Consider the following 10,983-nt stretch of genomic DNA (forward strand, 5'->3'; position numbering starts at 1 on the left):
TCTGAAATAATGACCCAATCTCTCTTTTTAGTGTTGCTATTGTTAAAATGACACAAACACTGCTGCAAAAGGATTTTCTTTCCGTTATTTTTTCCACTGCTTCTAGTAGCCCTCTCAGGCAATGAATAAAACTTGAAGAAGGGCAGTCTGATGCACAAATGTTCTCATTATCTTAAAGGGGTCAATGGTCAAAGGTGAAAAAAATTCATAGAGTAGTTATGATTAAAGGTAGTTTTTTATATGCTTTTGATAAAGGCTTGTGAAACAGCCAAAAGAGATCCTGCAATTTTAATGTTAAGTGGCTTTTGTATTGGAAAAATGCCCAAGGGCCATGTCTAGCACGGTCACTTACAAATGACTGATGGGAGATCAATACAGACAGAGTGGGGATGCAGCTTTGTCACTGAGAGATGTAGTTAGTATGTGATTAGCCTTAAGTAGCATTGACGTGGATGTAGATGGGCAGTAAAGTGCTTAGTATCCAGCGAACATGATGGCTGTTTGTACACAAAAGTTAATGAAAGAGGAAAACCACATTATCATTAGACACTCAAAGGGACTTCCCACACCCATTCTGAAATTTTAGGAGCAGATTAACCTGACAAGGATCTAGGTAGACCTGCCAGTCCCAACAGCATTAATTCTGAATTTGGTTTTCTTCTATGAGAAGCAATTCCATAGGCCTTGGTAAACAACCTAGTTAAGTGCTATGTGCAACCCGATTATAAGGGGAACAAGTAGGCCACTGTCTTTCTCAGAGGCAGAAAATCCTGTAAAATAAGCACAAACAGTAACTAAAGAGTGGAGAGAGGATACAAGAAGGTCCTTTGAGGAAGGTAAGATCCTCTGGCACTGATAACATACTGCACTAAATCTTCTCTGTTCCTTAGTGTGGGGATCATTATGGTTAATCAGATCCAGAATACCTCACTAGGCATTTCACTTTTCTTCCCCTGATGCATTACCGATAAACAAGGATTTAAAAATGCATTTGATTGCATTCTTGATAAAGCATTTTTCCCAGGGATGTGATAGAGTTCCTATGAAAGGAGGTTTTCAAGATGCAGTTGGACAGGGTACAAGATGATCTCCTCTAGACACCCTTTCCCATGAAAGTTTGGACCAGACAATCCTTTGAGCTTCCTTCCAACCTGAGTTGTTCTGTTTCTGTGATGTTGCTAAGCACCTTCTTATTTCACAAAAACACACACATATATGCACTCTTTTTAGTTTCAAAACACAGACTTAATGGGGAGCCATAATATTAAATATGCAACTTAGATTTGCCCCAATGTGCCTTTCCAGAGGGTTTTGGGTTTCCTTTTTCCTATAGGAACCTCTGTATTTTTCCTCTGTTAAACAGTAAAATAACCTAATTAAGATATGAATCCCCTTTGATATCAAATTATAAAATCCCTCGTTTGTTGCTCAAGAGACAATCACACCACTGAAGAGAGCAACTATGAAATGATGAACAAGAAGTTAGTAATTTTGAGTGTTCTGATTAATATTTGCTCCATTTTTTTTTATTTGTTCCCTTTCCTTTTGCTACATGAGAAAGGATAAATCACACTCTGAAAAAGCATCATCTACTCTATCTCCTCTGACCTCCTACCCCGCTACTCATAGTATTTAAAGGTTTGCCTCAATTTTAGTCACATGGTGTAAACTGAAATTATTTCATGGCTAACCTGATATTTCCAGGGCCATGGTGAAGCCAGAAATCTGTGGCCTAGGGTCATCACATGCCTTTCTAATGGACTCTCAGTGTTAATGGTTAATTACAGGGAGAATTTGGGTATCCTGCTGTTGAAAGCCACTGCAGCACAGCACCAGTCAGAAAGACTCCTCGCTCAGCATCTCTGCTGCATTCAAACCCAGACACCCTTTCAGGATTCGACTAGAAGTGGAGATGACCCAGAAGAGACCAGAAGGCTTAATCTTGGACAGCGCACACGTAAAATTTGGGGGCTTTATAACAACCTACATCTAAAATCATTACACCCTTTATTAGTAAAAGATAGTGCACACATGATCAGCTAATTAAAATTGGGCCAAACTGCTAATGGAGCCATAACCTAGGTCATTGATTCCCAAAGCATTTCTTCTACTAAAAGAGAAGCTCTGTAGTTCAAATAAGGCAAAATCCCTGCTATACTTAATCCATCTTTTTTAACTGCCTGAACTCACTGTTGACCAAAACTCTTCTGAGGGTATTGAACTGAGTTAGTAGCTGAGTCTTTGCAATCGTGGTTATTTCTTGTCTGTTTAATTGTTCCTAAGTGAAATGTAAAAAATATTATTCTTCAATATTTACAAGTAGGAGACATTGTTTCCTCTCTGAAGAATCTATGTAAGCATACTCAGAAGACAAAGCAATTTATTTTTCAAATTACGTTGTGCAATTTATCAAAACTGAATAGTTTGCCCAGGCAAGATTTGGCTACTTGTCAAAAGAAGCATGGTTGTCCAGTCATTTTCCAATAGGAGCAATAACATATTGGTGTCTTTTGGAATGTTTTGTTAAATGTGCAGTCAGCCAACACTCAAGAGTAAATATACAGCCACAGCTGAGGCTTTCAACTCGACATTTCCAGGTTCACAAGTCCCAGACCTGTCACACATTTCCTTTTTGACCCTGGACAAGATATTTAATCTCCCAGCCCTCCATCTGTATAACAGCTAATATATTACTTGCTTTTATTGCTATAGGCTGCAGAATAAGAACAGTGTCCAATTACAGATATGTTCAGTGCTGGATATGATGGAGATGTTGAGACCTCAGAAAGCTGCTTTAAAAAAAAGCAATCAAAAATTACAAATTATGATTTTATCATGTAGTTTTCTAACTGTGCTTCTGTAGTCTGCTTACCCAGATCCTCCTTACATGTGAAATTTGTTAGACCCTGGCAAGGCTAGGAGGGCAGGTGAAGCTCAACCGAAGGTCTGTTTCCCTCTCCAGAGGTCTCTCAATGTATTTGAGAACCACGCTGATATGGCTGTCCAGAAATTCATAGCCTTTGGAATAGTCCTGAAATTTAATACCTTTGACACAACAAAGGAGAATTATTAATTTGGCCCTCAACTTCCATGGAAAGTACTCAATTTGTTTGCATGATCATATATTTACTCTACTGACTTTGTCTCCTAGAAATACAATGCTTGCCAGTGAGTTGTTTCTCATGACCTGGGAAGCTAAGCGATGTCTAATATTGATCAGTGGTTCATACATTAATGGAAATAGCTAAATTGAAAAAGATCCTCTTTATACACAGAGTGGCAAATTGTATCTGTTTGACTGGAGAGGGCAACCTTTTATTGAACTGCATAGTGGTTTGCTTTTAGTTGAGTTTATTCCTTTCTACAAAGGATCTTCCCCTTTCTGAATTGTTCTGCAAAAGAAGTGGGTTTTTTTTCTCTCTCCTGACCATATTTAGTACAGGTTTCTCTTAACAGTGACTCTCAATTTACCTTCAATCATCCCCGTGATGCAGGAAAAGTCAATTTGAGTTTCCTATGTCAATGAAGAACAGTGCAATAGGGGACTAATTTATTACTATCAACAACAGATAGGACTTTACTATATCCTTTCTTAGACTTTTGGCCAGGGCTGAGGTTGCAGCAGGTTTTTCTATACTTGTTTTTGTCAGGTGATACCCACTTCTGAAGTAAGACTGCCTTCCTCAGGCCTGGGAGATGTTGCCTCATCTGTACCATAACTATCCTTCCTCTGGAAAAATTGTACAAATTGGAAATTGTTGCACCAGAGTCTCAGCTGGTTTCTTCCAAAGTCAATATGTATTATCTGTGTCTCACTATTTTACATCAGCATTCCTTTATCACCTATGTCCTTACTCCACTTCTTTTCACTATACTCTCATGGTTTAACCCCAGCTGGCACATAGAACCACTCACCCATTCTGTCTCTCCCTCCAGTGCGATGGGAAGAGAATTCGGAGGGTGAAAGTGAGAGAGCTCATGAATTGAGATAAACACAATTTAATAGGTAAAACAAAAGCCACAGGCAAAAGCAAAGCAAATCAAGGAATTCATTCACCACTTCACATGGGCAGACAGATGTTCAGCCATCCCCACGAAAGCCAGGCTCCATCATGTGTTGCAGTGACTTGGGAAGGCAAATGCCACCATTTCAAACGTCTCCACTTCCTTCTTCTTTCCCCAGCTTCATATACTGAGCATGATGCCATATGGTATGATGAGTCAGTTTGGGTCCTGGCTGTCCCCTCCCAGCTTCTTGTGCATCCCCAGCCCACTCACAGGTGGGATGGGGTGAGGAGCAGAAAAGGCCTTACTGCTGTGTAAGCACTGCTCAGCAGTAATGAAAGCATCCTGTGATTATCAACACTGCTTCCAGCAGAAATCCAAAATATAGACTCATAATAGCTACTGTGAAGAAAATTAACTCTATCCCAGGCAAAACCAGCATATACACTAACAATCATCAGCAAGCTGGTTGACAGGAAGACAAAAAGCAAGCCTTACAGGACAGGATAAAGGATAGCCCTTTATTTAGACTGGATGAGAAGGAGCCAGGTGAGCCTGACATTACACAACAGACATAGGAGATTTTTCAGTTTAACAGCTTTGCTTATGAAGAGACAGAACAAATGGAGTTTGTGCAAATCAAGCTTAAGGTGAGCTGATAGAGCAGTTTTGTTTCTCAGGAAATGACTGCACCCTGCTTGGCATCAGTCATTGCCTCCGATCCCATCTTTGAAAGATCCCAACATTTTATATTTATTTACCAACATGAATTACATTGGCAGCCAGTCACTTCAAGCAATCTGCCTGGTCTGGTACAGCCAAGCATACAGGGTTTTAACAAAATAAAATAAAAGATCTGTTCTTTCTATTCTGAGAGTGACAGATATAGCCTACCTCAGGTTCTTGGTCAGCCAGCTGGCACTGAACTGCATCACACTTTAAAAAAAAAACAAACTCCTTATTTCATTAATACTTTCAATGTGCCAAATATTACAGAAGACAATTATTGGCAGTTCAGTATCTTTACTTAGCTAGGCTGAATCTCTTTCTGTCTCTCACACATTTTTTGACACAGCATTGAAAAGTGATGAACTCAAATGAAGATGTATATCTGCTGTGGTCAAGTTGTGTTCTCATTTTTTTTTAAATTCTAAATAAAAGAAGCAGCAAAGAAAAAGTCTTATTGTGGATTTGGACAAGAATAAAGCACCACAAGCAAGTAGAAAAATGTCCTTTGTTCTATAGGGCCTCTCATTGCCACACATTTTTCATTTGCTGTATTTGGTAAACTGCCATTAACACTCACTTTCTCTGTCCCATACGGAATTATGACCTAGTCATCCCACAAAATAAATAAATAAGAAAGAATCATCACAGTTCATAAGGGAAGGATATTTAAGAAAACAGGTAATTGTACACTTTCAAGGAGATCTGATTTGTAAAAAAGAAAAAGTGCCTAGGGGCAGCATGGTGCAAGGGACTCAGATTAGGGCAAGAACACACCAAGCAAGTTATTTAAAATGTTAGTTTTCAATTTCCCTATCAGTATAAGTGTTAATGTTAAACACCAAGTACCCTTTGAGGGTTCTCAAGGAGCTTGCTTTTGCACCTGCTGAGAAGCCCTGTGGACACTGGCAGAAATCTTTTACTGTAAAAGAAAGGTCTGACTCAACACACACATGGTGGCTCAAATCCACGGAGCACTAAACTTCACGCAGATCAAAATGACAGCCACTTCTTAGCATGAGATGTGAGGTTTGTTGTACATTGTCAAGCAAGGCTCATCTCACAGTCACATCTCATTACTCCCATAGCCTCTTTCTCAAAGCACTTCATCTTCGCCAGCTAGTAGGTACTGGCTCTGTTCAAAAGGTTAAACTGTTGTTTCCAAAGGATGCAGAAGAACAAATCTTGACAAGGAAGAGAGCTGCAACTCCCTGATAAATCATGCACAGCACTTGGTCATGGGGCTTGGGAAGTACAAAATCAAATTGTGTTTACATTGGCCTGTACTGACTCGTAGAAATGCAATATGGGAATCATTGTTTTAATCAAGTCACATAGGTCTTTTTGTAAAATAAAAACTATAGTGAGTTGTAGAGTCTAAGAATAAATACTAAGGAAAAGAGAATGGTCTGTGGAAATCAATCTTTCCTTTATATACTTCCAAATTATACTCATAAAGAAGAGGCCTCCAGCAGCTCTGTCAGTCATGATAAAGCTATCACTCTCAGATTTATTACAGGTTCTTTTCCTGTGTTTTCAATGGAAAACATCCTTCAGTGTGTTTGCATTACTATCAGAGCTATATGAAGATTAATTACGTGTCTAAGAGATGAAATTCATTGACTTATTTTCAAAGATCTAACTTGCAATCAAAGTCATGCCCTAAAAAGTGGGGGACTACCTGGAAAAGACAGAATTAGAATGAAATACTTCCAAGGACTGAAGGGTAATCACCATTTAACTCTTAGACATAGTAATGTAGCCTGAGTTTTCTCCATCGTGCATAAAGGAAGCTCCATGTATTGGGTTTGATCTCTTTTGACAAAATCCAAAATCTGCTTTTTTCACTTTGACTTCCCCTAAAACGAGGTGTATGTGTACCAAAAGTCTCATTTCCTAAACTCTTTGGTGTCCTCATCTGGGACAGCTATTTCCATGCTATTCAATCTTCCCAGAGTGGCAAAATCAGGCTTTTAGGCAAGGTAACGTAATTACAGTTGTGAAACTACAGTGTTGATTAGATTATTTTCCTCTGTGAGGAAATAGAGAGTGCTGCTTAATTTCCTAGGATGGGAAATGTTATTTTGCATGTCCTGGTCTCTCTTTCTCACTGACCCCTCAAGAGCAGGTAGAAACTGGAGTTCACTGTGTTGGAGAAGGGCTAGTAGAGACAAGATCTCTCTTCTTCTGCGCATCTAAGCTGTTCCCAGGAACACAGAGACTGTCCCTGTCATGAATTGTGCAGTAAACTTGCTTGGAAAGGGGGGATGTTTAAGGTCCACTTTGCCACGGGGTTAGACACATAAAATAGTAATCAGCTTTGCTGTAAAAAAGCTGCTATGTGTTTTAAAGCCACCATCTTGACAAACATCATCTAAATAAGTTGCAGCAGTCCAAATGTATTGGTGCTGTCATGAGAACTGAAGGTAGACCAAGAAAGGATTTTGATTTACTGCTTTTCAAGGTCTTAGATGAACAAATACAGAGTGGTGTTTTTTATTTATATTCTTGCAATTGATGCTAAAGTAGCACTTAGGCAATGAAGTATATAGGTTGCAATTGAAAACAGAAAAACATAATCCCTAAACATTGTATGTTTTTGTCCAAGTAAGGAAATTAAAAATCTAACCAATACAATCCAAAGTGTTTGGATCTTATTCAGCAGAAAATCAAACTTTCTGAGAGTTGAATCAGTTGGGGGTGGCAATGCTCTGGTGAGAGAAATAAAACAGGGACCACTGCAAAAACAGATATCTGCTTGTCTCACCACCATTCTTCCCCTGCCTTCTTAATCCTTCTGCCAGGGTCTGGGACTTCTTATCTACTGAGTCCTCTCAAAATTGCATAATTAAACACCATCTCTCCCTTATATTCAAATAATCAGTAAATAATCTATGAGGAAAGAGGTTCACAGAGTAAGTCAAAGAGACAAGAATGAAAATCTGCAAGACAAGTTCTTCATTATGAAGGATATTTTAACACTGGCCAAAAGAAAGAAAATATGAGCGAAATAGGAAATCCTAAAAAAATCTTTCTAGCTATGATTAGAATTGGCAAACTTTCACCTCCAATGTTAATTTAATTTTTTTCTTTTGCTATCTTCAAAAGAGCAAGACTTCAAAATTCATTTCCAAAAAAGGATGATTGATCCTTACATGAAATGCCAGTGGTAAGTTTTTCCAAGAGTGTCAGCAGAAGGCACTTAAAACAGGACTACACAAGACAGAAAAGATACAAGTGAAACTTTCAGCTATTATCTCTACCTTCAGCCTTTACTAGTCTCTAGTCTGAGAGTTATCTGTAGGTAACTGTACTGGCAAAGTTTTTATGTGGGAAGTTGATGGTTTTCTTTTAATGAAGAAAGTTAAAAGTCTTTGGAAAAATTTACTAAATTCACCAGGTAAGCAGAAAGCAGTTTTGTGGCAGCATCCAGCCCATCAGATTTCAAACAATGATTCCAAAGCCACATCTATTAGGACAAAAATTGAACATGAAAATTGCTGATCAAAACTTATCATCATGGAACTATTATCAGTATTGACGAAACTCAAAACCAAAGCAGGCACACAACAGCTTTGCAAGACAAGGCGACAGTCATCTGGCAGCTAATCCATGAAGTCAGCAGGTAAATCCAACAGGCTAAAACTCATCATCCATTTGTGGGTTAAAATGATACAGGAAAAAATGCGAACTCTTACTGACTACAAGGAGTAGATTTTGATCCTTCATAATGTATCATGAAAAAATTCAAATGTATCAGCCCTCTGTGTCATTAAATCACAAGTGCACATTCTAATGTCAAAAGCCAAATTTTGCAAGTGTAATACTTTCTCAAGTCCAATTCAGCAAGTGCAAGCTTTCCCAGCAGTATTCTCTGAAATATTCCCTGAAAGCGATATTTCCTGCAGTATTCCGTTACCAAAGGACTACACTGGCCAGGGGACGCAAAGCATTCTTCCATCTCCAGTGTCTAGAGTTGCTTTCCTGCCAATTGTATAAAATTTGCTATGTTCATGTGCAGATCTTTGGTAAGTGCAGCCAGTTAAAACAATAAAGAATGATACAATCCTGTCCAACATGTTTACCTAGTATCTTATTAAAATAAACCCCCACATTTATATATGCAGTTACTAAAAACTGAAAAATAAAAAAGAAAAACATTGTTTGATATCAACTGTTTCATAATTTTTGTCAGTATTGCATACAGCTTCACTGTTTTGCCCATGTGGTAAAATTCTTTTGTGGGTGTGGTTCTTTCACATAGCAAAATGAAAGAAAAATACTTATCAAATTGGAAAATCTGATTTTAAAAACTAAACAATAACAGAGCTGCTCCACAACAGATTGGGGATCCAGTATTGCCAAACATACATGTTCACAAACCAAGACACTGACTTAAAATCAGATTAATTCAAAAGCAATAGACACTGTGTTACTTTTTCTATTGTGTGGGATCTAATGTTTTATGTTTCGTGTCATTAAGCTTTTTCACTGTCATGGGGTTTAGAAGTAACACATTTTGTAATAAAAACTAAGCTTTTCAGGTAATTTGGTTAAAACAATTAGGCCTTAAAAAAACGTAATTAAATACAAAATGAGCGATAATGTCACAAATATGGAAAAATCTAAAACTACGTTAAAATAATTCTTTAATAATTTGTACCGCAAGCTAAAATTGGAAGTTTCTTTAATATAGTAAAGAGTTTAAACCTGGGCTTATAGTAATTTATTAATTTCTATATTGGTAAGACAAGGATACACTATATTCCTATACTTTTAAAATCCTTTTGGTAAGGGCAATAAAGCATAATCTAACAATATATAATAATTTATTAGTCTACAACAGATTGTAACTCAGAAAATTTTGTGTCTTTTTCTAACTTTTCTTACATAAAAAATTAAGCTCAGTAAAGAGAGAAACTGGACATGAGGAATGAATTGTGAATTCTGATTAAGATCATAGGAGTTCTACCAGAGAGACATTTGCAAGTATCCAAGAATTCACAGCAAATACAGTGAAACCTCCTCATACAAAAAATGAAATCATATTAACCAAAGAGATGAGAATTACTAGTTACAAATAATTTCAAATTTTTCAGGGGAGTCAGGTTTTGTCAGTGCCTTATTTTACATGTAATCAAAATTGTCCCTTTCTCAGAAAGTTGAAAAATATGTGATGAAAAGTTCCCCTTTGGAGAGTTTGGTGCACTCTCAGTAAGTTTACAGATGACACCAAGTTGGGTGGCAGGAGTGTTGATCTGCTGGAGGAGAGGAAGGCCCTACAGAGGGATCTTGACAGACTGGATCAGTGGAACGAGAACAACTGCATGAGGTTCAATAAGGTGAAGCGCCAGGTCCTGCACTTGGGTCACAACAACCCCATGCAGCGCTACAGGTTGGGAGCAGAGTGGCTGGAAAGCTGCTCAGCAGAAAGGGACTTGAGGGTGCTGGTTGACAACCAGTGGCATCCTGGCCTGTATCAGAAATAGTGTGGCCAGCAGGACTAGGACAGTGATCGTCCCCCTGGTCTTGGCATTGTTGAGGTTTCACCTGGAATCCTGTGTTCAGCTTTGGGCCCCTTGCTACAAAAAGGACATTGAGGTTCTGGAGTGTGTCCAGAGAAGGGCAACAAAACTGGTGAAGGGTCTGGAACACAAGTCTTATAGGGTTGTTTAGCCTGGAGAAAAGGAGGCTCATGGGAGACCTTACTGCTCTCTACAACGACGTGGAAGGACATTGCAGAGGGGTAGGGATCAGTCTCTTCTCCCAACTAGTAAATGATAGGAGAAGAGGAAGTGGTTTCAAGTTACACCAGGGAAGGTTTACGTTGGAAATTAGGAAAAATTTCTTCACTGAAAGAGTTGTCAGACACTGGAACAGGCTGCCCAGGGAACTGATGGCATTATCATCCCTGGAAGTATGCAAAAGATGTGTAGATCTGGCACTTGGGAATGTGGTTTAGTGATGAACACAGCAAAGCTGGTTTAACAGTTGGACTAAATGGTCTTAAAGGTCCTTTCCAACATGAAGAATTCCATGATTCTATTAAAAATTCTCATGCTTTATTAATTACAAAGGAAATTATATCACAAACACATCTAATTGATAAAATAAGTGAAAAATTAAATTCAATTTTGGTGGAAGAATGGCAGTGACAACAATAGGAAAAACTTTCTTTGGAGCTTAAGCCAAGAATTCCAGATGCAGTTAACACATCATATCAAAAGACATCAAAATACTGTTAGTCAAGGA

This window comes from Pipra filicauda, unplaced genomic scaffold (assembly GCF_003945595.2).
Source record: "Pipra filicauda isolate LSUMZ 115617 unplaced genomic scaffold, ASM394559v2 scaffold4_size7858003_pilon, whole genome shotgun sequence".
In the NCBI taxonomy this organism is placed as follows: Eukaryota; Metazoa; Chordata; class Aves; order Passeriformes; family Pipridae; genus Pipra; species Pipra filicauda.